General features: G+C 40.8%; 1 pseudogene; it reads right to left on the reverse strand.

The window, feature by feature from the left end:
* Nucleotides 1-14,596: 14,596 nt before the first annotated feature.
* Nucleotides 14,597-15,293, reverse strand: LOC147430992 (eukaryotic translation initiation factor 3 subunit H pseudogene; annotated as a pseudogene).
* Nucleotides 15,294-27,896: the final 12,603 nt, after the last annotated feature.

The following is a 27,896-nucleotide window of genomic DNA, read 5'->3' on the forward strand; positions in this document are numbered from 1 at the left end:
CTGCTTCTACATTGACGCCTGGATAACCCGTGCTTGGAATCTACTAATTGCCTCTCAATTTGCTAATCATAGTCCATTGTCGATGACCTCCCCTAATCTTGCTAACCTCATGCAGTCCAGATGCAGAGTAGAACGCTACATGATCGTAACATGTCTTTCTTATATACAACTGCCCGCTTTCATGGTCTGGCCGATTGAGGTGCTTGCACCATCAAGGTCAGCTCTAATGATTTTCAGCAAGCATGCAGTTTCTCGCAAAGAGACAAGTTCACTCCGAAAAGTGAAAGTTCATCAAACTGCAAAGAGCTGCGCAAACAGGCGTCAGCTTGCTCCTCCCAAGACGATGGTTATTTATGGCATCTACGCTGATGACCCATACAATTCTTACCCTTGCATGAAACTCAAATCCTCCGCCTGGAGCATGTTTGCAGTCGTCCATGATACTGATGCTCCCCCACAACCCATGCAACCTCCTCCAGATAAATCAATGGCGATGGTTTTAATGCAACTCGACTTTCGTGATTGTTTTGTTAAACAATCCACATTTAATTGCCTTGCACGACAGACATTAAGTTAAATTTTCACTTGGTTGGAGTTTTCTTGCTGGCAAAAGGAGTTACTACAACTTGGTTGTAGAGGTGCCTCTTACTATTGATTTCAGTTCTTGGATTTTTAGTTTTTGTTCAAATAAACTCACAATCACACCAAGTCTCTTATGGAAATGAATGTATGTTACAAAAATTTCACACTCTATCCTCAGTCAATCCTTCTTCGTCTTGTCCATTACATTGGGATAGCGACCTAATGTTCGCATAAGAGAGATGTTTGAGTTCCATGCCTAGATGATGAACGGCATGATGACGAGTCTAGCCCCCAAATTCAGTCCCTAGCTCTTAAGCCGTTTGTATGATCACTCCCCCTGCATGAGGTGTTGGAGTTGATCCCTTCTTGTCGAGTCCATTCTCAGCCCAAATTGTAAAAAAGATGTCCATCTTTTTTCTCCCTAAGGGGGGAGGTGTGGTGTGTGGTCGTGTAGGTAGAGTCTGGCCACCTAGTATGGTCGGGCATGTTATGGTTGTAACCAACTCTCTAGCATAATATAAGGAGGTGCCCTCTCAAGGTAGAGGCAGACTCAGTTTGAGCCTAATCCCGTGTACACCACAATATCTTCTCCAATATCCTTATAAACCATAGCTTTTATTGTAAAGAAATAGTTTGTAATGCCATCCAGTATAGAAGTACCCTTGATAAGAGAATATGATGACATCATTGGACAAAAATAGTATTTTCTATAATAAAAAAATGCTCTCTCTCTCTCTCTCTCTCTCTCTCTCTCATCCATATGTCAATTACTCTCAATCATAAATTAGCAATCAAAATAAATAAATTTATTATAAAACCATGAAAATTCATAAATCATGTGCACATTAAAATTAAATAGACTATTATTGCGTACTTAACTTTACCATACTTTTCTTATTTATAAGTTGAAATAAACAAGATCACATTATTTCTGCCTGCATGTAACGGATGATAGGACAAGGTCCTATGTTAATTTTATGGTTGCAAAATATGATAACTCTCATGAATATGATGATAGTACATATCTTTTTATATTACTTCATAAGTAAAAAAGTTATTCACAATGAATGCAAAGTCCTCTTTTGAACTAGTTCTTTTTTACAGAACTAACAACTTTCAATCTAACCATTGACTTTTGAGGTATGTAAAAATTATTTCTCTTTCATAACACAAACTACAATCTCACCAAAGTTGACAACTAAAGAAGGTTGTGTGGAGAATACATGTTTCACATCTCTGATTGCACAAAACAATGATTTTGCATACAATCTCGACATGGAGTTGTCTCCCACCACTTAAGAAGTATATGCATGCTCAATAATAAACGGATAGAACTATCTTCACTTCTACATAAAGCTATCTCTTGTTCGACTACTCAAGAGAGAGAGAGACAAAGAGAAAATAATGATCAATGGCTAACATAAAACTTGATATTTAGCCTTGGTTTTGGGAGTTAATCCAAGTTAACTCTATGCATTCAATCTCACGGGTCTATTCTACAAATCATTAATTAATTAAGTACCAAGATTCTCCACCCTCCCGTGAGAAAAAGAAAAAGCCCCCTTTCCCTCTCGTTCCCACGTGTTGCCTTTGTGGTGACCCTTGCTACTATCAGGCACACAGCTACCCCTCAACACAAGCCTCAACATGCTTAGCTTCACTCTCGCAAGCCAAAGGAGTATCAATCTTGCACTATCTTTGTACTCGCGATCACACATTGTCTCTTTGTTTTTCTCTCCCCCCCTCTGTCTCTATTGCAGCATGCACCACTCGATTAATTTTTTCCCTCACATTACCGCCTTACCATTGCCCCGTCCACTTCACAGGCTTGTGTGTATCTCCATCTCTCTTCCCTGCATCGTGACCTAGGCTTCCTTCGCTACCTTAATAAGTAAGCAATCAGTATGTGGCTTATCATCTCGGAGCTAGCGCACCGAGAAGCAGAGAGGACCCTGTAGGAGAGGCTGGCATGGGGCATCAAAAAACAAAAAGAGAGACATGCACGCCTCCCCCCTTCCCTAGCCTACTGGCTGTGAACCGTTCGGGTCCAGACACCGAGCTGGCCATCGTGCAACAAACTATCGGGAGAGAGAGCGAGAGATCTAGACAGTCTGCTTTAGACTCGACACAATCGGATTGACACCATCACGAAATTCCCTCCCTCATGATGCCTTATTCTTGCATAAGCTTGCCCTCCCTGCTCAATGCCTACGTCGTGAAAGAGTGGGGCAGAGAGAGAGAGGGGGACATGTGTTGCCCTACCTCCAATAAACACAGAGAACGATTGTAACAGAATTGGACACTCCAAGTCAAGATTCTACCGCGACATGACAAGAATTCACTTCAAAATCGTTCATAGTTCACAATTGATTTTCCGTGCCTAGAGATATTGGCCCCAAAGACTGGCGCCCCTTTTGGTATTTTTTTTCGTATTAATCTGTTGCACAAAGTACACAGAGTGGCTTGGTCTCACTCTCAAATGTTGTGTCCAGATGCTCTAAGAAGTGGGAGCCCAAGCCACGCTTATAAAGAGTTACAAGGGATGCCAAAACCAGAGTCCCAAAAGCTGTAAATCAAAAGCTTTCAAAAATAAAGCAAGGCTCTCTCACAAGCTCTCTTGGGGAATTAAAACAACTCCAAAAAGCTACCAGTGTAGGAAATCTTCAAACTTTGTGTAGAATAAAGCAAGGAAAAATCTGTCATCCGTACATTGCTGCCACATCAGCATTCCGCAAAACACGTCGTGAATTTTGGGACTTTCCGTACGGGCCTGCCATGTCAGCAAGACAAAAAAAAATCCGGGTAATCCTGCGGGTGTGTATTTACTACCAACCATGCCACATCACCACTTGTTTATGACATACCCCCTCTTGAAAGCATTGTATGCCCTTGATTACGCTTGCAAAACAAACAGAAGCCATAAACTGTCTTAGCAAACACTGGCTGTTAGTACCGACGCACTACGAACACATCTCTAGCATATGTGGGTGAAAGCATGACTGGGTGGTACACTTTTGGGTTGATTATCTAGTTTTGAATAGCTGCACTATTATACGTGGCGTGCGGTAAATTTTTTGCAAATTAATTCTAAATTTGGTGCCAAACAGCTTTTTAGATTCTCCTCTTCAAGAGCTATCCAATGATATATCACACACCTTGGGTTCTTCTATGTTTTTCAAACATATTACAACTATTAATTTGCCAAATAGTGATGTCCCGGACACAGCTTTGGTGTCCACCCAGTCATGCTTTCACCCATGTACCAATCACCAGCACATCACACGACATCACAGGACATCACTTGACATCACAGGACATCACATGACAAATCACATTCAACATTCATTCCGATTTGAGACCATTATTTATCGGCAACGCAATTAGCAATCGCATCTAGATCCACTCAGTATCTCATAGATGCCCAATTGACTAATCCCTATTGCAACCATGTCTATCGAGATCATTCATACCAAAATGTTGCAATCATTTTGTCTATTAGTTCCTGCACTTAAACAAGTCAGGAACAAATTAGGATCATATTATCGGGAATTCCAGTTCATAAAGTCATACAGCAGAATACTATCAGCTCACAGTATCCCTAAAACTCAAAGAGACATTAGTGACTTTAGTATCAAAATCAAGGCAATTTGTTCAAAAAAGAGCAGAGCAACTCCACTCTTGTGCATACCCATTGCACCAGATTTTGCCCAAGCTGAGTTTGGGGTTCCATCTAGAATAGACTATGCTAATCCAAATGCTTCAAGGTAAAGATTCACAATCTGAGGAGTATTTGCTAGGTCCTCCTCCTCCATCCACTTCGCATCCAATACATGATAGTTCTTGAATTTAACCAAGAACCGCCTTTTCACTTTACCCTTAATCTTTCTATCTTTATGTGCCAATATCTTTTCTGGAACAAGGATCTCCTCGTTTTCTTCCACTTCGGGTTGCTCATGCGGCTTCCCATCTTTGGTCACATCGCCTTTAAAAGGCTTCAAGAGACTCACATGAGAACCATTGTGAATTCTCCAAGTATCGGGCAGCTTCAATTAAAAGAAGGAGACATCATTTATCTTTTCAGAGATCTGGAAAGGTCCGTAGTATCGCATACCAAGCTTTGGAAAAATCCTCTCCTTTCCCTTTTCCTTTCTCAGGCCTGCCTTCCCAAAACGTAAGAGCACCCAATCGTTCTCCTTCATTTTCAAATCGCAACGATGGAAATCTGCTGCCTTTTTTTGTCTTTCTTGAATTTTTTGCAAAGCCTCATGGACCTTGGCAAAAGCCATGTCAAAGTCACACGAGTACACATCGGGTTCAAAAATTTTATATTTCGTGCTTAGGAAGGGTGGAACCTTCGTAGCACCTTCAATAATTTCAAATGGTGCCTTCCCCGTCAAAGACAGTATCATGTTATTGTAGGAAAATTCCACCAAAGGTAAATACTTTTCCCATTGAGTCTTCTGATCCAAGATGTAAGACTTCAATAAATCGAGTACCACTAAATTGGCAATCTCAGATTGCCTGTCAGTCTGCGGGTGGTCTGCAGGTGGAACGATGACAAGATCTGCAACCGTGTGTCAATGTTCTCCCAAATAGCCTTCCAAAAAAAACTCGTGAATCTGGGGTCCCTTTTGGAGACAATCATCTCGGGCATGCCATGTAATCTGAAGATCTGGGCCATAAAAATTTTTGCTAAGTGATCCGGCTTGATTGTTTTCTTTACTGGAATGAAATGAGCTTGCTTGCTAAATCTGTCAATAACAGTCCAGCTACCATCGTGACCACTCTGTGTTCTCAAGAGATCAAAAATGAAATTCATTGCAATACTTTCCTAGGGGCGGGTGGGTATGGATAAAGGCTGTAACGGTCCCTGTGCTTTATGCCTATCAAACTTGACCTTCTGGCATACCAAGCAACTGCGCACAAAATCGTTCACGTCCTTCTTGAGTCTCAGCCAATAGAAGTATCTCTCTACACCTTTCAAGGTGGTAGCAATGCCACGGTGACCCATAAAAGGTGGACAATGGCATTCGTCATAACGTTTTCCCTAAATGGCTGTGTAACGCACAATATGGTTTTCCTCGTCAAGTAGCCATCTCGGATGGTATATCCCGCTACTATCTCTCCATTCTGTATCCGAGTGAAAAAATCTGTAAAATTTGTATCTATGGCATATTGATCAATCATATCCTCGAAGCTCCTATGATCTATCCGGAAATAGCTAGAACCAATGGCTTCCGAGACAAAGCATCTGCCACCAAATTCTTCTATCCCTGCACATGGACAATCTGGGAGTGAAATTGTGACACGATGTTCGCCCACCGCATGTGCTTTTCCGATAGCTGCTTCTAGGACAAGAGGTAGCGTAAACTCTGATGGTCTGTGAAGACAATAAAATCTGCTCCGAGTAGGTAATGCCTCCACTGAGTAAGAGCATGGATAACTGCCAAAATCTCTTTCTCATAAATCTATGTTGTCAATTCGGGCCTTGAGAACAATCAGCTCTCGTAGGCAATGACATGGTCTTCTTGCATTAAGACTACACCCAGGCTACGACCACAAGCATCACAATATACTTCAAATGACTTTTGCAATTCGAGTAGAGTCAAAATTTGTCTCGTAGTCAATTTCTCTTTCAATGTCTGAAAGGAAGTCACCTTTGTGGGTCCCCACGAGAAAGGGACTCCTTTCTATGTCAACAAATGCAAAGGGGAAGCAACCTCTACAAACTTCTAATGAACCGCCTGTAGTACAAACACAAGCCCAAGAAGATCCTAACTTCATGGACATTAATCGGGCCAATCACGGATAGTCTCTATCTTGGCCGGATCCATCTGCACTCCTGCTGCTGAGACAATGTGTCCCAAAAAGTGTATCTCGGGTAGGAAAAATTCACTTTTCTTCGCATTAATCACCAACTTGTGATCTCGTACTGCCTGAAAGACCTGTAGCAGATGTTCTCTATGTTCTGCCTCATCTTTGGAGAAAACAATGATGCCATCAAAGAAAGTGCCAACAAATAGTCTGTACTCTCAAAAAATCGTGCCCATCATCCGGTTAAATGTCACGCGAGCATTGGTTAGGCCAAAAGGCATCACCAAAAACTCAAATAACCCAAAAGTCGTCCGAAAAGCTGTCTTGTAGACATCTCCCGACGCGATTCGAATATGATGATATCCGCTCTTCAAGTCGATCCTGCTAAAACACGAGGATCCCTGTAATCGGTCAAGAATATCATCAATCCTAGGAATCAGAAATCTATTCTTGATGGTGATCTTGTTGAGAGCTCTATAATCGATGCACATTCTCCAAGATCCGTCTTTCTTCAAAACCAACAACACTGGAGTACGGTGAAGTACTAGGCTGGACAAGAAACTTTTCCAAGAGGTCTTTCACTTGGTTCATAATTTCTTTGTTCTAGGCTCGACTCACACGATAAGGTGGCCAGTTTGATGGTGTGCTTCTAGTTATCAGATAAATGATATGATCCTCAGGACGAGCGGGTCGTAACTCGCCTGGCAGGCCCTCTAAAAAGAAATCGGCATGAGTGTGGAGAAAATCTTGGCGTTCTTTATCAAGTTTAGACATATTTGTCCTATTCTCATCATTCAACTCTCTCAAAAAGATTGAGTAAACAAACAGACTAGATTTCATTAATTTTGAAACGGCCAAAGCCGATACAATAGGGTCAGACTCGCCCTTAAGTTTTACATCAAGTACAATAGTTTGGCCCTTCTCTGTAGTCAAAGTCGCTTTTCTCGCTCGGTATCGACCTTGCGTTGTTCTTATGGTACCAGGGAATTCCCAAGAGGGCATCGCAACCTTCCAAGGGCATTATGTAGAAGTCCTCGTGCCCCAAATACCCATGAAATGCAACCGAAGTTTGCCAATGATAGGTGTAATGGCTACGTCCCTGTCGGGTGCTGCTAGAACTGCCTCTCTTAATGGTCCCATGCGATCGGGTGTGATCTTGAGCCGCGTCGTCAATTCAAGTGAACTGAAGTTGGTCTTGGCTCCTCCATCAAAGAAAATCAGGGTTTCTTGGTCTTTCATTTTTCCCAGGCTCGGCAAAGTTATGTACTCTCATCAATCGTGCTTGGGTTACCCATGCAATCTCGAACAAGTCTTGCGCTCATCTTGCCTTTTTGTCCACATTCCTCAGCTGCTTTCAAACCCTAAGGCCTATCTTCATCCTTGTCGTTCTGTTCTTCCGGTGCCTTTTTAGGGCACTTCGTAGAGATATGCCCAGTTTCCCCGCATCCAAAGCACTTACTCTCTTTGATGTAGAGAGCTCTCTCTCGAAGAGTGAGCTTGGGTCATGCATCCTTTTCTTTCGTTTCTAGGTTGCTCTTCCTCTTTCTACTTTCATGTTCGAAGTCTGTTCGGTCCTTTGCGTCATGATTGCATCAATGGGGTAGGTCAAAATGCCTGAGTGAATGGAAAAACCCCGTTCCACATGACTCATCAGTTCTCGAATGGAATTTGACTTTGCTCTAAGAAGTGATCTTGGATTTCTGTAGGAAGTCCCAAGGAAAACCGCTCAATCTCTCGCAATATGCGTCCAAAGCCTTCCTTCTTGGTCATCCGAAGATGGTTCCAAGCAGTTCGTGTGTATCGTTACTCTCGAGTTAGCCAAGAAGAAATAAAAATCCTTTTAAATTTTAGTCATTTAACTCGCGCTGACTTGTTCAATAGAAGCGTGGACCACCAAGTTCGAGCATTTTGCTTGAATTAAGAGGTAGCCCTCCGAATCTGGAGTGCTCTAAGTAACTCCCTCCAGAGAAAGCTATGTCAAAATGTTGTATGAAGGCCAAAGCCTTCAAAGCATCTTGATATCCAAAAAACGTGTCTAATTTAATTGATTGTCCGCCTTCTTTAAACTCTCGGGCTTTCTTGCTTTTATACTCCAAAAAGTCATACTCGTTGGCTTTAGAAAAATTCTTCTTCTTTGCATAAAAGCTACTGTCGTCAGAGTCAGAACTATCCGAAGACAAGTCCTCTGTAGAACTGTCAACAATTGGGAAAGATTTAGACTTCTTTGCCTTTTCCTTGCCCTTTTCGAAGCTTTGCTTTTTGCTTCACTTTTTTCCTTTCATGTCTTCTTCGCTCGAGTTAGAGGAGCTAGAAGAACTGTTATAAGAAGAAGAAGAAACTGGGTACGCCTTCAAATCGCACATGCTTCTTTTTCTTTCTTGCCGAGGCAAATATAGACTGACGGCTCAAATAACCCGGGAAGTCAGTGCCTTTCTTCTACTTTTTTTCGTTCTTTTGGGCTTTGTTCTGCGCATCAAAAAACTGAGAAATCCATGTATCAACCACCTCTTCTAATTATTGATCTGTAAACATCCTTGGAGTAGGAGGTTTCTTGAGTGCCAGTTTGAGGGGTGGTTTTGTGGCTTGCCGCCACTGTGAGGGCACCTCGTCGAAGGAGGTCTGGCTCATAAATTTTGCAAATTTTGGGTCCTTCGCAAAATTTAGCATCATCTTTGTCGCATCGTCGATCAATCGTCGACGGTCCATCTCTTCGAACTCCACTTGAGTAGGCCGAGGCAGGCCGTACTCCTCGCGTGAATCTTCTTCGTGATCTCTTCCCGCATCTCCGCATGCAAAGGAAATCGATTGATCTCTGTCTGAATCCATAAGTGCCGCGTAAAAAGGATCGGATTTCTCGGTAGAAGAGAAATAGGCCGTGCTCTGATACCACTGTAACAGACTTGGACACTCCAAGTCAAGATTCTACCGCAACACGATAAGAATTCACTTCAAAACAGTTAACAATTTACAATTGATTGGACACGGCCCAGTGGAGTTTCGTGCCTAGAGATATTGGCCCCAAAGACTGGCGCCCCTTTCAGTATTTCTTTCTTCATTAATCTGTTTCACAAAGTATAGGTTGTGGCTGGGTCTCACTCTCAGACTCTGCGTCCACATGCTCTGAAAAGTGGGAGCCCAAGCCATGCTTATAAAGAGTTACAAAGGATGCCAAAAGCAGAGTCCCAAAAGCTTTCAAAAATAAAACAAGGCTCTCTCACAAGCTCTCTTGAGGAATTAAAACAACTCCCAAAAAGCTGCAAGCGTAGAAACTCTTCAGCCTTTGCGTAAAATAAAGTAGGGAAAAAATATGTCGTCCTTACGATGCTGCCACGTCAGCATTTTACAAAACGCGCCGTGATTTTCAGGACTATCCGTACGGGCCTACCACGTCAGCAAGACAACGGAAAATCCGGGCCTGCCTTGGAGGTGTGTGTGTACTGCCCAGCCATGCCACGTCACTTGTTTGTGACACCAGAAATTATATTGATCGCAGCCCCCTACCCTGCCGTCTTGGGTTGTGTGTGTGTGTGTGTGTGTGTGAGAGAGAGAGAGAGAGAGAGAGAGAGAGAGAGATTGCATCTGGCACTCCTCGAGTCCTCGTCTCCCTCTTGCGTGTGCAGCTATAGCACCGAGAGCGAGCGAGAGAAAGCCACAAAGAGAGAGAGAGAGAGAGAGAGAGAGAGAGAGAGAGAGAGAGAGAAGGAGACAAACACCTGGAAAGACAAAACAAAAGAAAAAATCTTCTGCCCGTCACCCGTCGCCTACCTTCCCTTTTCCACATCCATGCAAGAAAGATGCATCTTTCTTGATTCCTTGAAAAAGAAATGAAAACAATATCAACGGGACATATTTTTTTCCAATCTCATTCCAATTCTATATGTACTAGCACTAACAAATCGATGAATTAAGCCTGAGATAGTTCTTGTGTCCAGCTTTATAAATGTGCATGTCGTCTAGGTAGAATCATTTTGTATTTAGAAACATTAACCCATCTCTCCACCCCCAAGTCTTCTCTCAATGCATCACACTATAAGGTTATTGAAGTGACTCAAAATATATCTCACCTCAAAACATTCTAACGAATGCAGTTTCCACCATATTTATTTATTTTTTCCTATAAAAGATATGAACATTTTTAAGAATAGGCTAATCTCTGATAGTCATGGTTTTAGGTATGCAAGTTTATTGTCATATCATAAACTATTCTCTCTCTCTCTCTCTCTCTCTCTCTCTCTCTCTCTCTCTCTCTCTCTCTCTCTATATATATATATATATATATATAAGCAATAGTGCAAGCAATCAGGGATTTAATATTTACGTGATCACGTGAAATTTTTTGTAATCACAATGTTTATTATCACATTCACATAATCACAATTAACATGATCACAAAAAAACCGAAAGGTGGTGATGTGGAAACCCACTTAAACAACATTAGGTTATGTATTTTTTTCAATGGACCTATCGAGAAACTGTAAAAATGCTAAATCAATCCAACCAAGAAATAAAAAAATCCCAATAAGCTTATGAAGATGGAAGATTTCTATAGGTCAAGGTAAAGTCATGTGAATATTTAATGTGATTTAAAATGTAATTATTCAATATTATTAACGTAATCACGTATTTGTGATCATGTTAATAAAATCCCTACAGGTAACCCCCCGCCTTCGATCCCTCCCGTGTCCTTTATGGACGAGGGTAGGTGAACGACTTATTCCGTGAAATGTCTAATAAAATCAAATAACTAATTTTTCACTTTTTAAAGAGAATCTCTAATTTCTCTAATCTATATAAATATAGCTCCATATAATATATTCATATATAGAATTTACATTCGTATACATGCTTCCAATATTAAAATAAACATGAATAAAAACATAAAAGATTAGCCTAGATTTTTGCTTACTTTTTCTTATATCTTCTTTAACCAGATGTGTGCAAAGTGTTCTAATACATACAAAGCTATGAAAAGAGAGAAAGAGCACTTACCTCTCACACACTCGTTGCAAAATTGGAGCATAGTCTGCACAGAGTTGGTCTAACCGTAAGGCTTTGGCCTCTCAACCTACAAGTTGTGGGTTCAAATCCCTTGTTGGGTCACACTCGAGAGAGACACCTTGTGCTCACCTGGTGTTCATGTTGCTAGGGCTCTTGCCCTTGGACACTCGAGTGCATCCTGGTCACCCCTAGGAGGAGGTTCCTAGCTAGTTTTTATGAGTTCGTTTCTAACACGTGGTGCATCAATTAGGTGGCCATAGTGATGCTTAAATGTGGCTCTTGCCCGATGGTACCCGGCCCTTGCCCGATCATGTAACATGGCTAGTATTTGGAAGGGATAAGTACCTCCCCTTGTGGACCCTCTAGTGTGTCAAAAAAATAATGGAGCATAGAGATTAATGAGATGGGATCAATGATGCAAAAAGAAGTGATCGGTCAAGGGAAGCAATGGCTAGCTAAGAAGATCCTCTTCTATAGTCCTTTGAATCTATCCCCATATATAATTGCTCGAGCTTCAAGACCCGTCCACCTGGATAGATTAAAATCTAAGCCTGCTCTGATACCACTTATAACACCCTTATAATGCACTCATCAAAGAAACATAGCCCGAAATGATACCAATAAACTCATAAATCAAATCAAAATATAGTTTAATACACTTGTAACGAGTCCACTTTGCCTCTTCCTCATAAATCAATATATAGACTTAAATAATATCCCATCCATTAATCATTAAAATTCAAATAAATGATTAAACAGAAAAAAAATGACTAAACTATAATCATATTATAATCAATGATATTAAACATAATATACCACCTATACGATATGCACACTATATGATTATCCCTCATGGTATCACAAAGACATAATTTAACATAACAATAATAATCATCAATCTATTATGAATCCTAATAACCGCAAATCATATAAATTATAAACAAACAAAAACAAAGGAACAATATCTTATCTTGAGTAAAGGATAAACCAAGATTAAGAATCATTCCATCACTCATAGTTCATTCATAATCACAAGAGAGTCTTGTCTTTGCCCAAACCACCCCTGAGCTACCTCAATTTCAACGGATAACTTCGTGTTTTGTTATGAAGACTCTTATGAAGTAAGAATAGAGAAAACAAGAACCCATAACTCTTTTGTATGCTACCCCATCGTAGGCAACAACTTGATTTGACCATAAAATCTTCATCCGAAATCTGTTTGGTGTAATCCAAGTACTCAAAACAACGGGAAGCCATCTAATTGACAAACCAACGTGAATAGAATGTCCAAAGTTGTCTTATTTTGGTTGAAAATCATGTTTTCAGTAGACAAACTCCTAAAAGAACTTTTTGAAACTTTCCAATAACTTCTTAACTATTTTTAGATGCTCCCATCTCGTTTTTCTTAAAAACCCACAAAAAATTTAGTAAAACTCTTATATTCACTCATTTAATACTTTAAAAACAATATTGTACTTTCAAAATTACACAAAAATCTAATAATTATCGAATAATTCTCATTTTAATCCTCTTTTATTTATAATTTTTGGTAGAAAATGGTTTTACTAAAAACAATGTTACATTCAATATAAAATATATAAGTAAATTTGTTTTGTAGTATTCACAATAGCGCGATATGTATATATATATATATATAGATATATAGCCAAAAAGAATTACAATACCCTCAGAAAGAGCCATGGCATCACAGTAACACATCCCAAGAACAACCGACCAAGCTAGCAGATACAAAACATGGCATTCATCATCCCATAGACATATCCGATAGATACAATGGCTAATCGGGGAGCCTCTGCCACCGGGCCCGCGACACAACCCAAACAGGACCAAAGAGAACTAGAACTGCATGCCTTAACACGGGGGAGCCCGACCGCTCCATCACGCTCAGGAGCCTCCACCAAAAACAAAGAAACCATCAGGTCAGACTGGAGAGCATTGCATTGCCGTCGCATTCAAAAGTCATCAACGCACGGCAGTCCTGAGCTTAAGGGGAGCCTCCTGACAAGGGCCTTTGAACACACCGAGTTCGCAGGCGAAGAATAGAGCACCGATTCCCCTTGCTAAGAAGGGAGGGAGTGGTGCCCTCCTCCCTGAATCCAAAAATAGAAGGGCCGGGCAAGGCTACCACATGAAGAAGACGGGAGGCGACAAGGAGTTACCCCCCCCCCCCCCCCCCCGGACGATCCCCCACTCCCAAGCCGTAGCGCCACCTTTCGCCTGCAGCAGCAGCTTGCCCTGTTGGCCTGAGTGCAGCACACAGTCCGCCGCCTGGAGCCTCCCTGCTCACGCGAGATTTGTTGCCCGCTCCGGCGCTCAACTTAGACGCAGGGGAGTTCCCGAACCCTAGGAACACTCTCATGTTGTCCAGATTCTAATAATATTTTTATTTATAAACTAGAAATTATGTTTCAAGTATTTACTTGGTGAGCCCAATGCTTTTTTTTTCAGTATCTGAACGCAGAAGCCACCACGTGGCATTAAATTTAATTTTTTTTTAAAGCATCACTGCCATCAGAAGCTCTAAATAAAAAAACTTCCGCGTGAAAAGCTAGATAGCGCAGTTCAAAAGCATTGTGTTGCTCAATACCGCTCATAACCAGTTTGATCTTCTCCACATGCAGTTCGCAGGTTCCCCAGAAGTAGCTCGAAGCTTTGTCTGCAGGTTTTTCTCTATCTAGTCTTTGAGAGAGAGAGAGAGAGAGAGAGACCAACCAGGCCTACTACTGCACTTGCTGCCTTGACGCAGCTTGTTGGAGAAGAGACGTAGACCCTACTGACAACAGACAACACCATGGAAGGTGAAGCTTAAGTTGCAGAGTTTAGGCTTAGTCAACAACTTGACGGTTATCAAGAAGATGTTCCCGGAGTTGAAGTCTGTGAAGAGCACAAGTTTGCCACGGGCTCTTGCGACTATACAGTGCTTCTTTGGGGGCCACATGATTATAACAAATATGCATTGGAGAAAACAATGATTGGATACACAAGCTTTGGTCAATTACCTGCACGTGGACTTGTTATTGTTTGGAACGTACAAGATTCCAGTTCAGAGAGAGAGAGAGAGAGAGAGAGAGAGAGAGAGAGAGAGAGAGAGAGAGAGAGAGAGAGAGAGAGAGAGAGAAGGCTAAGACACGGCCCCTACTGCCTTCTCATCCTGTGATCTATTCTCAGTTCATCTCTTCTGCTAACGGTACTTGCTGCCCGATAATAAGATTGATAAATCATCCATGCACTCGATCAGGAACTCTAGGTTATTTTCTGTGAAACGATTTGTGGATATCACCAGTCTGTCAAAATCTGACTGAGTAGCTTTGTCAAGCTCTGTCATGATAGCACTAAGTATAGAATAATTAGATATCTTTATGGGAATCTCTTGAAAGATGTCCTGGCAGGTAAGATTATGCTCTCTTAGCTTCTCTTTGTGAAATTCTGATTACGAAAGAGGTCCATAAAAGGGTAGGTGAGCTTTAGTGCTTTGAGAGCTAGAACATAGCGCTTGATATTTTCCTGATAAATCAGACAAGTTTCAATAAGCTCAGTACCCATATAGGTAGATTGATACCAACCCACTGTGTTTTTACCAACATTGACTTCTCTCAAACAACGTGTCTTTTCTACTTGATAATTTGTATCATCACCCTCAATCTCTTCTTCCTCTTATCCACCTCAGCTCGGAAAAGAGAAGTAGTTTGTGACCTCCAAAACAATGCCAATATCCACACCCAAAAATGGACTTATTACAAGAGCTGGCATAAAATCTTTGCAATGCTTTATGATTTCAATACCACCAATCCATCAATGTACACAACTCAAAGAGGGGTTATGACCTCCTCATATACAACAATTTGAGTGAATTAGGACAAGGGAGCTTTCTCTTCCATCACTATGTTGCGTTATGTCACACAAAGGGAAGGCCACTGTCGAGAAGCCGAGGTTCGGTAAATTTATAGACGATTGGAAGCTCGACAGGTTGACAAGTTGAGCAAACTAGTGGGACCGCTCTTCAATGATAGTTGTTTTTTAGCAGCATTGTTTTTTTCAGCGAGTTTCTTTTCAGTGACGTTCTTATCAGGCTTAGTTGTTGAGCATGCAACAAAATTAGATCTGTTTCTCTTTAAGCTTATCAATATGCTACATGCCTACATGTATCCTAATGCATGTTTTTTGTATGGCAGGGAGAACATATATTCACAACACGGGACGTTTCGGTTGCACAAGTGTAACTCCAACTGGACTACATTGCAAGGTTTGTTATATCCATCCAACTCCCGATGACTATGAGTTTGCTTGGCGCAACACATAAATGCTACGGGGCAGGGCACGGCTTCCGTTTCTTATAAATTTTGGAGAGACCACAGGGCCAACTCTCCACCATACTTTTGTATGGCACTTTTGCATGACGTGCACTGTATATGTAACATTTAATGGCCTAATAACTTGTATGTAGCAGAAATTAGCATGAACATAGTGGGCATTTCATGAGAATAGATTCCCAATGAGAATTACAAGAGTGCTTGGGTGGAGAGAGCAACAAAAATCATAACACCTAGTTAGATAGCATCGGCAATACTTTCAAAAGAGAGAGAAATTAAGCTAATGACAACAGTTGAGGACCGGATTTGCATGGAGCCGGTCCCCCCTCCAAAAGGCTTTGTATTATGGTTTCTCCCATCAAGAGAGACATTTTCCAATACAATTCTTTGTGTTCCTTCAAGACTAGCTAGTGCAATGAAGATGAAAGCTTCATGCACTAAGCAAAACACTTAACAAACACAACTTTAATTATCCCCGTTCTTAGACCCAAGACCTCACACACCTTCGAAGATGGTGAGAACTAGCAGGGTATGAGAGTAGATTGAGAGGAAGAAGGAGTATCTTACGAGAAATATGTACATCTCCTCACATAATCACTCATATTAGCATAGCTTTAGCTTAGTAATTAGCTTGGTAGAGGAGATGAGCATGCATTGAAGCTTGGCTCTTGGTTGGATTTGCATCCACATGCCAAGAGAGTGTTGATGTAGGCTTCTATCTCACAAGCTTGGAGTAGGTGATGAGCTCTCCATTAAATCTTGGGAAGAGATAGTCTTCTTTGCTTCACACATAGACTGTGTGTGAGTGTGTGTGTGATAATCCTTCCAAAAATCAGCCCCCCTCTCTCTCTCCCTTGGGCGAGCCCCCTTGATATTTGCTCTTCCTGCAGCCTCATTGGCCCTCCCCAAGTCAAGCCAATCACAATTAAGCAGCATAAGTGATAGCCTTCTCACATGTGTCCCCCTTTCCCCTTTTGTGAGAGCTTTAGGTAATTAAATAATTAAACTAAACTCTCATTGGACCCCTTTGCCTCCTGGCCAATAGGAATCAGGCAAGCCATGGGGCTCCTGAATGCTCATTGGACCCCTTGGGAGACTGCCCAATAGTCTTCTAGGAGACTTAATTCTCATTGGTTTTTGTTATTAAATGTTTTTAAATTAAATAAACTAGATTTACTCTAGCTTAATTCTCATTGGTCCACTTCAAGGGTCATCGGCCAATAGAAATTGGCACACCTTGTGGGCATCTGGGTTAGGGAGCTGACATGTGTCCCTCATTCCCTTTGTGTAAAGGGAGCCTCTGTGTGTGTGTGTGTGTGTGTGTGTGTGTGTGTGTGTGTGTGTGTGTGTGTGTGTGTGTGTGTGTGTGTGTGTGCGGCTTTCTCTCTCATCCCCTAGAAGAAGGGCTCGCCCCCTCCCATGTAGGGATGTGCAAAGACTTTTAGGGCACACACAAAGCATCCAATTTTCCCTAGGGTTGACCTTTGGACACAACTTTTGAATTTTGGAACCTTAGCATTTTGGAAGTCTTAATGGGCTGAACCTTAGGGTCTTTTTAGCCTATTGTTGCACATGGATCTTTTGCAGATGCCCCCCCCTTTGGATCCCTATTTTCCCTCCTTTGGATCCCTACTGTGGCCGGTCTGCTAACTTAACCAATATTCTAGCTTTTTCTCCCCTGGCACTTCCCCACATTAAATGATCAGTTTAATATGAGAAAATCATTTAGGAGAATTATATATTGATTATTATGACAGTATACTTAGCATTTTCAATTTATGGTGCTTCATTGCAAGATGAAATGTTTAACTATTCACATTCCTTTTTTGTAGCTTGAGTCAAAGATTGGCATGTAGCTTGAAAAACATCTGTACAAAATTTCAGGTCAATAAATCACTTCATTTCAAATTGCAATCCATTGATGCTCTATCCATTTGCTTGTTTTAGAATTTTGCACATTGCTTCCTTCAGTTTGCTTTACCTACATGATGCTTTCAAAACTATACACTCGATGTCCATCAACATCTGTACATGTTAATTATACACACAACTCTTTGTGGTAGCTAGGCAATACATAATAATATTTTTTACATGTAATGTATTAAAGAATTAATGCATAAGCAGTGAATAAATGTAGTGTGTTGCAGTAGCAAATGCACATTGTACATCTTTACTTTAGACCTAAATGATTGAGACATATTATATATGTCCTCATTTCTCCCATAGTAGGTCAGTATGAAGTTCTCAAGGCCTACAAGGTTACAGTCCAAGCGTCAAGAAGCTAGGGAGCGAAGTACAACCAAGTTGAAAGTAGCTCACTGTCGATATGCTAAGTCATGGTTTGAAATTATTTCACTACATAAAGATTGGATCATGCAATGTGACATCCTTGCTCACAATCTAGAAATGTGTATCTTGCATGGCGGCAATCTCACATATAACGACAAACAAGGTTGTGAGACAAATGAAAAAGATAGTCTTTCTGTAAAACAACGAATTTTCTATCAAAGATATATATTGTCATACATGCACCTAACTACATACAACTACATACACAAAGTAAACAACGTGCTTATCGTAGTGCTTTGACTAGGCAATTCCCTGGGGAGTGTATCCGAGTGCCGAGTATTGTCATCTCCTTGTGAATTGACCTAAGGTTATAGAGTCACAGGTCCTTTTTCTTGGGCTGAATGTGATTCTCAATTCGGTAACCACTTCTAAGAATATTTAATTCCTTTATCAAACATAAAGGTACGAAATCAAAACAATTAAAAATTTGGAGAGTCATGCTCATTGCAACGAAGCCATTGGTTCCAATAAGTGTTGTAATTGGTTGTAGAAGATGAGCATATGTAAATGAAGAGTCCATAGTCAAGGGTTGGAGGTCCTGTACTAGTGTACTGGGCATATAAAGATTCTTAAAGTCTTGCATTTTTCACCATAACAGATTTGAGTTGATATACATTTGAGTTGCTAAAATTCTGAATAGGATGATATAGCTTTCATATATTGAATTGGTTGCATAAGGGGGCTACAATCCCTGATTGGTTACGAGTAGTCCTCAATTGTGTGATTATATTGAAGATTTCTTTGCGTTATTTCATGCATATATAGAGAGTGTATTATGTATTATGAAAGATTATTACTGTATGACATGAACAATCATAGATTTTATTACTTTCATATGTGTTTTTGCAAACAACTGACATCGTTCAATGTTTGTAACATTTGAAATTAGATGTTTCTTTATTGTTTGCAAATCAAGAGGACATATAAACAATCATCATAATAAGAATTGCATTGAGAAATTCATAGCATTGTTGTATTTATTATGCCATGCAGAGAGTGCATTGCAATGTGTATGTTTGCTCACAACATAGGTGATCGATATGTGGATTGACTAGTGTGCATTGAAAATATCATATCGTGTAGATTTGATTAGTTTCCTAGTAAATGGTTTTTTAATATATATTGAAAAGAAGAAAAATGTTTAAAAACCGAACATCTAGTTCCTTTGTCTTCAATTTTAATTTAAAAGCAATGGAGCAAAATGTCGGTAGAAGTGGTACGAAGAAGCCAAAGAATAAAAAAGCTCTTGGAAAAGAGTGGGATTATGCTCACAACATAAGCGGTCAATATATGGAGTGGCAATGTAAATTTTGCTTCACAACAAAATCAGGCGGTGCACCATGTATTAGGGACCATTTTCTGGGTAGCGTTGAAAAGAATTGTAACAAATGTGAACATCCTCACGCACCTGTGATTGCAAAGCATTTGAGAGAAGAGCTCGCCAAAAAAGGTGGCAAGAGACAAAAAATATATAGCTCTGTTATGGATGCAAGTCAAGAGCAGTCAGAGCCGAAAATTAACTCTATTGATCCTATGGTGACACCAACTAACCTTGGAGGAAAACCTATGCAAGAGGGAGAGGAAATGTCAAGTAGCATTCCTTTTAAGCATCCCAATGAAGGTGGACTTGGTCAAATGCGTCAAAAATCATTGCATCAAATCTTTTGGATGCAGTCTCTAGAAGAAACGCAAACTGCACTCGCCAAAGCAATATTCATCACTAGAGGTGCTCTAGTTATGGTAAACAACAATCATCGGAAGGCCGCTTGGAAGAAAATCGATGAGTTTGGCCCAAGATTTTCAACTCTTTCTTATCACACAATACGAAATGTTCCCTCGGACAAATGTTACGTCGAAGTCAAGGAGCATGTTGGCAAAATAATACTTGGGAATATTTCGCTTTCAAGATGCAAAATTTTCAATGATGGCTGGTCAAATATTCAAAAAAGACCACTGATCAATGTAATGATGGTTTGTCCAAGGGGAAAAATGTTCATAAAGACGATTGACAATTTTGGTGCAATTAAAAGTGAAAAATATATTTCTGATGTCTTGATTAATGTAATTAAAGAAATTGGTCCTGAACATGTCGTTCAAGTAGTCATGGACAACACAAACAATTGTAAAAATGCTAGTAAATTAATAAGAAGTGCTTTCCACACATTTTTGCCAATGGTTGTAATACGCACAGCCTAAACTTGGTGCTGAAGGATTGCGTACACTAGTGAAAAAACCACATGGTTTGCCAAAATAATTGACACAATATGTCAGGTTGTGAAATTTATCTTGAAACGACAAATAGTGCTTGATTTGTACAGAATTTGTATGTCAGTGATGTTGAAACTTCCTACTGAAACTTGGTTTTACACGCATTTTTATACATTGGAATCACTTCTCTGCAGTAAGTGTGTTGTGATTGACACCTTCAATTGCATAGCCTTTGATGAATACTTGAGTAGAAAGGAAAAGTGAAAGAGAAAATTACATGTCTACGTGGTAAATAAACAAGGCTGCTTGGTGGAGGAGTGTAATGGATGCATACCATGTAATGATGCCGTTATGTTCGCGATTTGCAACCTTGATCAAAAGGCGCCAAAAATATGGGCAAACTGTGGATGACATGGTGGTCAGTCCAACAGAGTCTTGAAAATTTTGAGGAGCTGAAAGAGTCTGTAGTAGAGAAGGAGTGGCCCCGACTACCATTCTCTGGCAAATAACGTCGAATTTTGGCCAAGAATTTTCATGCAAGATGGAAGAGCACTCATAGTCCACTCCATAGTGTGGCTTACATGCTCGATCCGAAGTATTGGAATTTAGATTTGATGCTCAATACAAAGGTGGTGAGAAATTTCTATAACGTGGTCAACATGTTCTACTCCAACGTTCATGACTGAATTGATTGTATCAAAGAAATGAGTGCATTTAGATTAAAAGAAGGTCCTTCTGCGAATAATTTTGCACAGTCAATGGAAAAAGAGCAACCTGCATGCATGGAAGTGGTGGATGATGAATGGTCTCCTTCCATTCATGTGATTTGGATTTGCCCATTTTGAAAGTCATCGAGCAGTGCGCGTCGCTTGCTGTGCCACTTGATGTTAATCATCAGGCATTGATTGGGTCCCATAAAGTTATTCTTCAGCGGTCATTTTATTTTAGAGCTTCAATGGACAAATAACAAATATTCAATATCATTGACAAAAATATATTCTCACGATTCACCAGTCTCAGAGATACACAAATCAAATCAGTCTCTTCCACTACATAAGATGTTGTAAGCCGACTAAATCACAATGGACGGATCCAATTGAACCACAAGAAAAATTTGAAATGCCCTAAATAACACGACAAATTTGAAATGACTAAAGATAATTGATCCGATTAAAATACAAGACAATTGATCCAATTGAAATACAATACATGAGTCAATGCGATGAACCCCCCCAAACCAGCTAATACACATCAGTACAAATGAAATACCCCAGACAAAACAAATGTATATCACAAAAATATTTAGGTCGGGTAAAAAGATGGTGCAAGTTCAACAAGTGGTCGTTTGATAGGATTAGGGTCTATTTTTTAATGTTCTTTGTAAAATATCAAAACATCAAATGCATTTCTTTTATTTTCCCGCTCTGCTAACTTCATCCAACAGTCTACGTTAATCTGAATGGCCCTCATAACATGTTGGTCGGGGTGGTAAAATACTTCTTCTGGAAAATAAATCTGTCTTCTAACTCTCCTTGGAGAGCGTCAATCACCATCTCCAATTCTTTGGCCTTTGTCTGCGGCTAAGTGCTGCTGATCGCTGGTTTTTGTCATATCTTGCATTTTCTTTGTATATTCATTGACTTGCAGAATAACCTCATCATTTGTCTACCAGTCTTCATTTCTTGTGAACTATCTAGACGTTTGGTAGTCTCTTGTGACTCTCTCGGCAGGGTTGTGATAGCTGGTTGTGGGAGTGGCCGGGTTTGTTCTTGCCCTTGAGGCTGTGCTTGGTCCTCTTCTACTTTGTCATCTTGAGTCTTCGTGGATGCCTCGGCCATTTCTTGTTGGGTGGAGGTAGAAGGGGTTTCCTCTATTTCCTATTCACAACCAAATCTCCCACTAGAGAAGGTGCTAAACCACTCACAATGCGGTGTGACATGGAAAACTGCATCCTTATCTAGCAACCAACGGGGAGAAGTGTCACCTCTCAAAGACATGTATTCAAGATGAATGCTAAAGGAAAATGTGACATCACCGTCACTAGCATATGAAGCCACCGCTCTAGCATGTGTCAAAAGCTCATTTGCACCACACATATATCTCCATTGATGTCTCATACGTTTGAAATAAGGATGCCTAATGTGCCGCGTGACCACAATGCCAACATTAGATGTATCGGCCACTACAAGACTACCATCTCTATCGAGTCATCATTGTAGACTCTAAACTCTCAAAAATATCTGGTACCATAAGTGAATGTCAAACCACACTAAGGAAAGAAATTGTGGTAAAAATCTGGCAGAGTCTCCCGTGCAAATTGAGTAGGGAACCCAAGCAAAATCTCAACCATATACCATGCCAAAACTGGCATCAAAGTGGGAGATAACTCGACCACTACACAATCATATGAACAATATGATGACTAAGATGCAAAGGATTCCAATGAGAGACCCATGGCAAGGACCAACTCAGGACAACCTATGAGACAAAATAGACCGTTGAAATGGTGTGCCATTGAAGAAGAATCGACAAACCATGAGACAAACAAGCTCTACTACAATCCTAAATATGATAAAAATTTTAGTATGTATCAATGAGGCAACAAGGAAAACCCATGTATAGATACCCACCAAATGTGGCACCAATGCAAAGATCACCCATGAATATGAACAGACCATAACTAGTCTTAGGCCAACAACCACCACTCCCAGGGAATAATGATATGCCATTTAACTCTCAAATTGCCATAACCGCAAGGTGGATGACCACTCGAAAAATGACTATTCTGAACCAGATAAGAATGCGAAACCTATAGAGGCTTATTGTGGAGCGTGTGGATGCAAGGGTGGAAACTTTTTTGAAGACTTCCCTAGGAATATAGTAAACAAAGGGAAGACCGCAATTCATCAGAAGGAGGACCCACAATTCCAGTTCAAGTAGTGAAAAGGACACATGCTCGGGGGGTTCATTGTTCAATACCCCATATATAACGTGCTTTCCTGGCGTATTAAAAAAAACCCTCTTTCAACATGTTTGAATGAAAAAAATGACCCCTTATTTTAGGATTTTTCCCGAAAATTGAACATAAAAAACCCTTATTTTAATGTATCACTGTAAAATTGCCTAATTTTTTTGCATTTTAAAACCTCTCCTTTTGAACTCACGGTGTGAGCGGGATAGAAACACACACGAAGCCTCTATGATAAGCTGACACATACTCTTAGGATGATACACACACACACACACACTATGGGGCACCACTCGGCTTACACAACCCACCTGGCCGAGACAGGGAACACACCAATGGAGTGAGAGGAGAGAGACTACCCATTTTCCCACTCCACACAGACACACACACACACACACCCAAAAAACTCAGCTGAAAAGAGGATAACTTCTGATGTTTAGATACAATTGAGCTTGGGCCAACACCAATGGGGCAAATAGCTCACACAATATGGGTAAAATATGCCAGATACAATCACAAATTGGAGCAGAGGTTTCGCTCATAGGAGAAACTTACACAACCAAAACAGCAAAAACTCAGTGAGGAATTTGGAAAAATGGTCAGCTCCATCGCGTCCAGAATGGCCCAAAATCCCAGTCTACAATGTCAAAGTGCTCAAATCCGACCTCGCATGAGCAGTTTATGGCCAAAACAGGCTCCAAAAACAGCAAAAACTTAGTTGCGGCTATTCCTCCTCTTCTCTCCACGTTTTTTTGGTCTTCTCTCAGGTTTTTCAGTTCCCACACTTAGCTTTATTACTTGGGCACCTTTGGCCTTTTAGTTGACCTCAAACGGACCCCGAATAGGCCAAAAAGTGGCCCTTGCTGCATCCATCAGGCACACCTAGCACTCAACTTTTTCCAATAATGCATCACGCCACCACGTGAAGTTGCCCCAAAATATGGTCCTCATGATGACCTTTTTGCATAATTATCACAAGAAAACACCCACGTTGTGTCCGTACTTATCCACGTGCAAATATTGACCCCATTCGACCTCTTGACGCCACTAGATGCCATCTGACGCACCTGCTTACCTCATGGCATCGGCCCGCGGATAGCTTCCTCGAGAAGTTTTACGTGCTACCAACTCATCATTATTATAGAAAAAACACACTGGTACTAGTGATAGTGAAAATCAATGCACTATGTACATGCTGTCCTACCTGTACACATGTGGGCCCCACATAACCGCTTGGCTCTGAAGAATGGGTGATTCTTTATTCGATGCACCATGCATGTGTATATACATATGTGCAATCCCTTCTCGAGAAAACTCCTAACATAGTTTGCCCATCCCCTAGCCTGCTAGATCATTCATGATCAACAGCAACAAAAAGAGATATGAGACTCACCGCGTCACAAATCTCCTCATCCCTCACCAACATTACTTGCTCCAGAGACAGCTCATCTTGCTCCACTATCATTAGTCTAGCATGATACAATTTAAGACACAATCCATTTACCCTTCACTTATGTAGAATCCCATCCAGGTTAGCCAGCTGATATGTACCATTTGGAAAACACTCCACTACCTTGAAAGGGCCTTTCCACTTAATTTGAAACTTCTTTTGGAAGGTGTTGTCCAGCTTACTATTGTAGCACAAAACCAAGTCATGTTTCTTGATACCCTTACTTTTGACCTTTTCATTTATCTTTTCTACAGACTTATCTTGCATCTTCCCATAATGTTCCAATGCGCTCATCCTATCTAGCTGAACCTCTTGCAATTGTAAGAGCCCCTCTTTGAATGCATCACTAGGTGGCCCAAGCAGCTTCTCTAACATCTTGACCGCAGGCAACTCTACTTCCACAGGTAATAGTGCTTTCTTTCCATATACAAAATGAAATGGAGTAAACCCTCTACCTGTCTTCATCGAAGTACAGTAAGCCCATAATGCACTAGGCAATTCCAAATCTCAATTCTTTCCTTGGTGCTCTGTCACTTTTGAAAGAATTTGTACCAACTCTCCATTGAGTCTTTCATTTAAGCCATTACACTGCGGGTAATAAGGACTGGTATGCTGGTGCCTAATCTTCATCTTCCCGCATAAGAAGTCTAGTAGTTTAGCTCTAAATCGTGGCCCCTTATCTGAAAGTAGCTCCAATGGCACCCCAAACTTGCAACATATTTCATCATACACAAATTTTGCCACATCCTTTGCAGTGATCTTTTTTACTGCTATAGCCTCTACCCATCTAGAGATATAGTCCACTGCAGTCAAAATATAGCTTTTGCCCCTGCTTGTGATAAGTAACGGGCCTATTGCATCAATCCCCCACTTTTCAAACACATCAAACACTATAATGGTTTTTCGTAGCTCTTGCTTCAACACTCTCTTCCCAAATGCTTGACACCTATTGCAAGACCTACACCAATGGTGAACATCCTTGTGAAAACTAGGCCATACATACCCCTCTTGCAAGATCTTATACAAGGTGAACTTTAGAGTAAAATGGCTACCACATGTGCCTTCATGATTCTCTTCCAGCACTCTATAAAGCTCCTCCCGCCAAGGTACACGTCTCAACACGAGATCATTCCCTTTCATGTACAAGACATCACCAATCAATTTGTACCTGTATGCTCTACGCACAAAACCATACTTCTTAGACTTCTGAATGTCCTTTGGAATGATTCCTGTTAGCAAAAACTCCTCTTCTTGAGCTAAACTTTCCCGACCATGATAAAGAGGTAAATTAGTCCTCAACACAAATAGCTCCCCAATCATGCTTTGAGATGCTTCATGTGCCTCTCCATTTGGAGCACGTTCAATGTGTCTCATGCTCCATGCTTTGAAATTTTTTAACAAGCCTTTAATTCTAAAACACATTTCCTTCAATGATGTCTTCTTGCTCTTCCACACGCCTACCACTTGCTTCACAACTAGCAAGGCATCACCTTTTATGCTCAACCTTCTAATCCCATGCTTCAAACAAATGTGCAATCCGGATTCCAAAGTAGCATATCCAGCCTCATTGTTACTATGAGCATCCAATTTGAACCCTCTCTTGCATACTAGCTTCCCCTCTGGATCGTAAAGTGCTATACCCCCTGAAGCCACATCATGGCTCTTTCTGTATGAGCCATCAAAGAGCAACACATGTGCATTGCTGATCTATTCACTTCTTCAACTACCCTTCTCACCACCTCTTCCTTAACAAGAAGAGGATTCTCCTTGTAAGTCAACAAATCAGCTAGGGTAGCTCTTGTACTGTCTTCCACTAAAAAGGAGAACTCAAACTCTTGCAACTCAATTACCAATTTCTTGACCACATTTGACATGTTAGTGCCATTAATTAATTTTGGCAAAAAGGCGTAAATCATTAAGAATACAAAAGGTCATGGTAGCCAGTAATGATGAGATCATCGACAAGCAGATATTACACTGGCCATCACTAGCTCTACTTCCGAGAATTTTCTCTCTGCTACCAACTTCACACGGCTTGCACAATACATTGGCTGCCCTTCCCCTTTTGCAATAGCATGGTTCCAATGGGATCATCCCCTACTGATGGATTTACATAAAACGCTTGCTCCCAACTAGGAGCCTGCATGGCTGACAACCTCCCTAACACCTCTTCACCTCTTGAAACACTTCTTCACACTTGTCATCCCATTGCAATGGATCATGCTTTGCCACTTGTTGTAATGGATAAAGGAACTATGAAGACAATGGAATAAACTGCGCCATGTACTTCACTTTGTGTATAAAGGTTGCCAATTGCTTTGTACTGGTAGGTGATGGAAGAAGAATAATAGACTTTACCTTGTCTGGATCAGCCTCAATGCCATTTTCTGACACCATGTGGCCTAATAACTTGACCCTTGGCTGTGCTAGATGACATTTCTTTGCATTTATTTGTCCTCCACATTCATCATTTCGAGCCAATACCATCTGCAACTTCTCATGGTGTTCAGCCCTACTGCTCTAGACACAGAAGTCGTCCATAAAAGCTTTAACACAACTATCAATGAATGGTGCCAATACCCAATTTTCTCTCTCTTGATAGAAAGATGGTCCATTTGACAACCCAAATGGCAATACCGTGCAGCAATAGAAGCCCCATGGCGTAATGAAAGTTGTCTTTGTTTGGTCTTTAAGAGAAATCGTCAATTGAAAATAGCCTGAAAAGCCATCACACACACTGTACCTCTCATAACCTACCACTGAATCCAAGATCTGATCGATGAATGGGAGAGGATATGGATTCTTCTTAGTGGCTGCATTTAAGGGTTTGAAATCTACACAAATCCTCCACTTCCCATCCTTCTTTAACCTGACTGCTACTGGACTCACCCATTCTGTGGTTTCCACTCGGACTATGAACCCTGCCTTCAATAAATTGTGCACCTCTTCCCGCAAGGCTTCCATTTGCTCTTGACCCATCCTTCTTAGCCTTTGCTGCACTGGCTTAACACCTTCTTTCAGCTCTATATGCATATCTTTGCCCTTGAACACTCTGATCTCTTCATATGAAGTAATGAAGAAATCAGGAAAACTAGCCAGCATGTGCATATATATCTCCTTCTCCATAGCTGAGGGGTGTGCACTGATCATTTGTGTCATCAATTCCTGCCTCTTTGAAAATGAAACCTTGGTTTGC

This window comes from Adiantum capillus-veneris, chromosome 21 (assembly GCF_014529385.1).
Source record: "Adiantum capillus-veneris isolate H3 chromosome 21, ASM1452938v2, whole genome shotgun sequence".
Lineage (NCBI taxonomy): Eukaryota > Viridiplantae > Streptophyta > Polypodiopsida > Polypodiales > Pteridaceae > Adiantum > Adiantum capillus-veneris.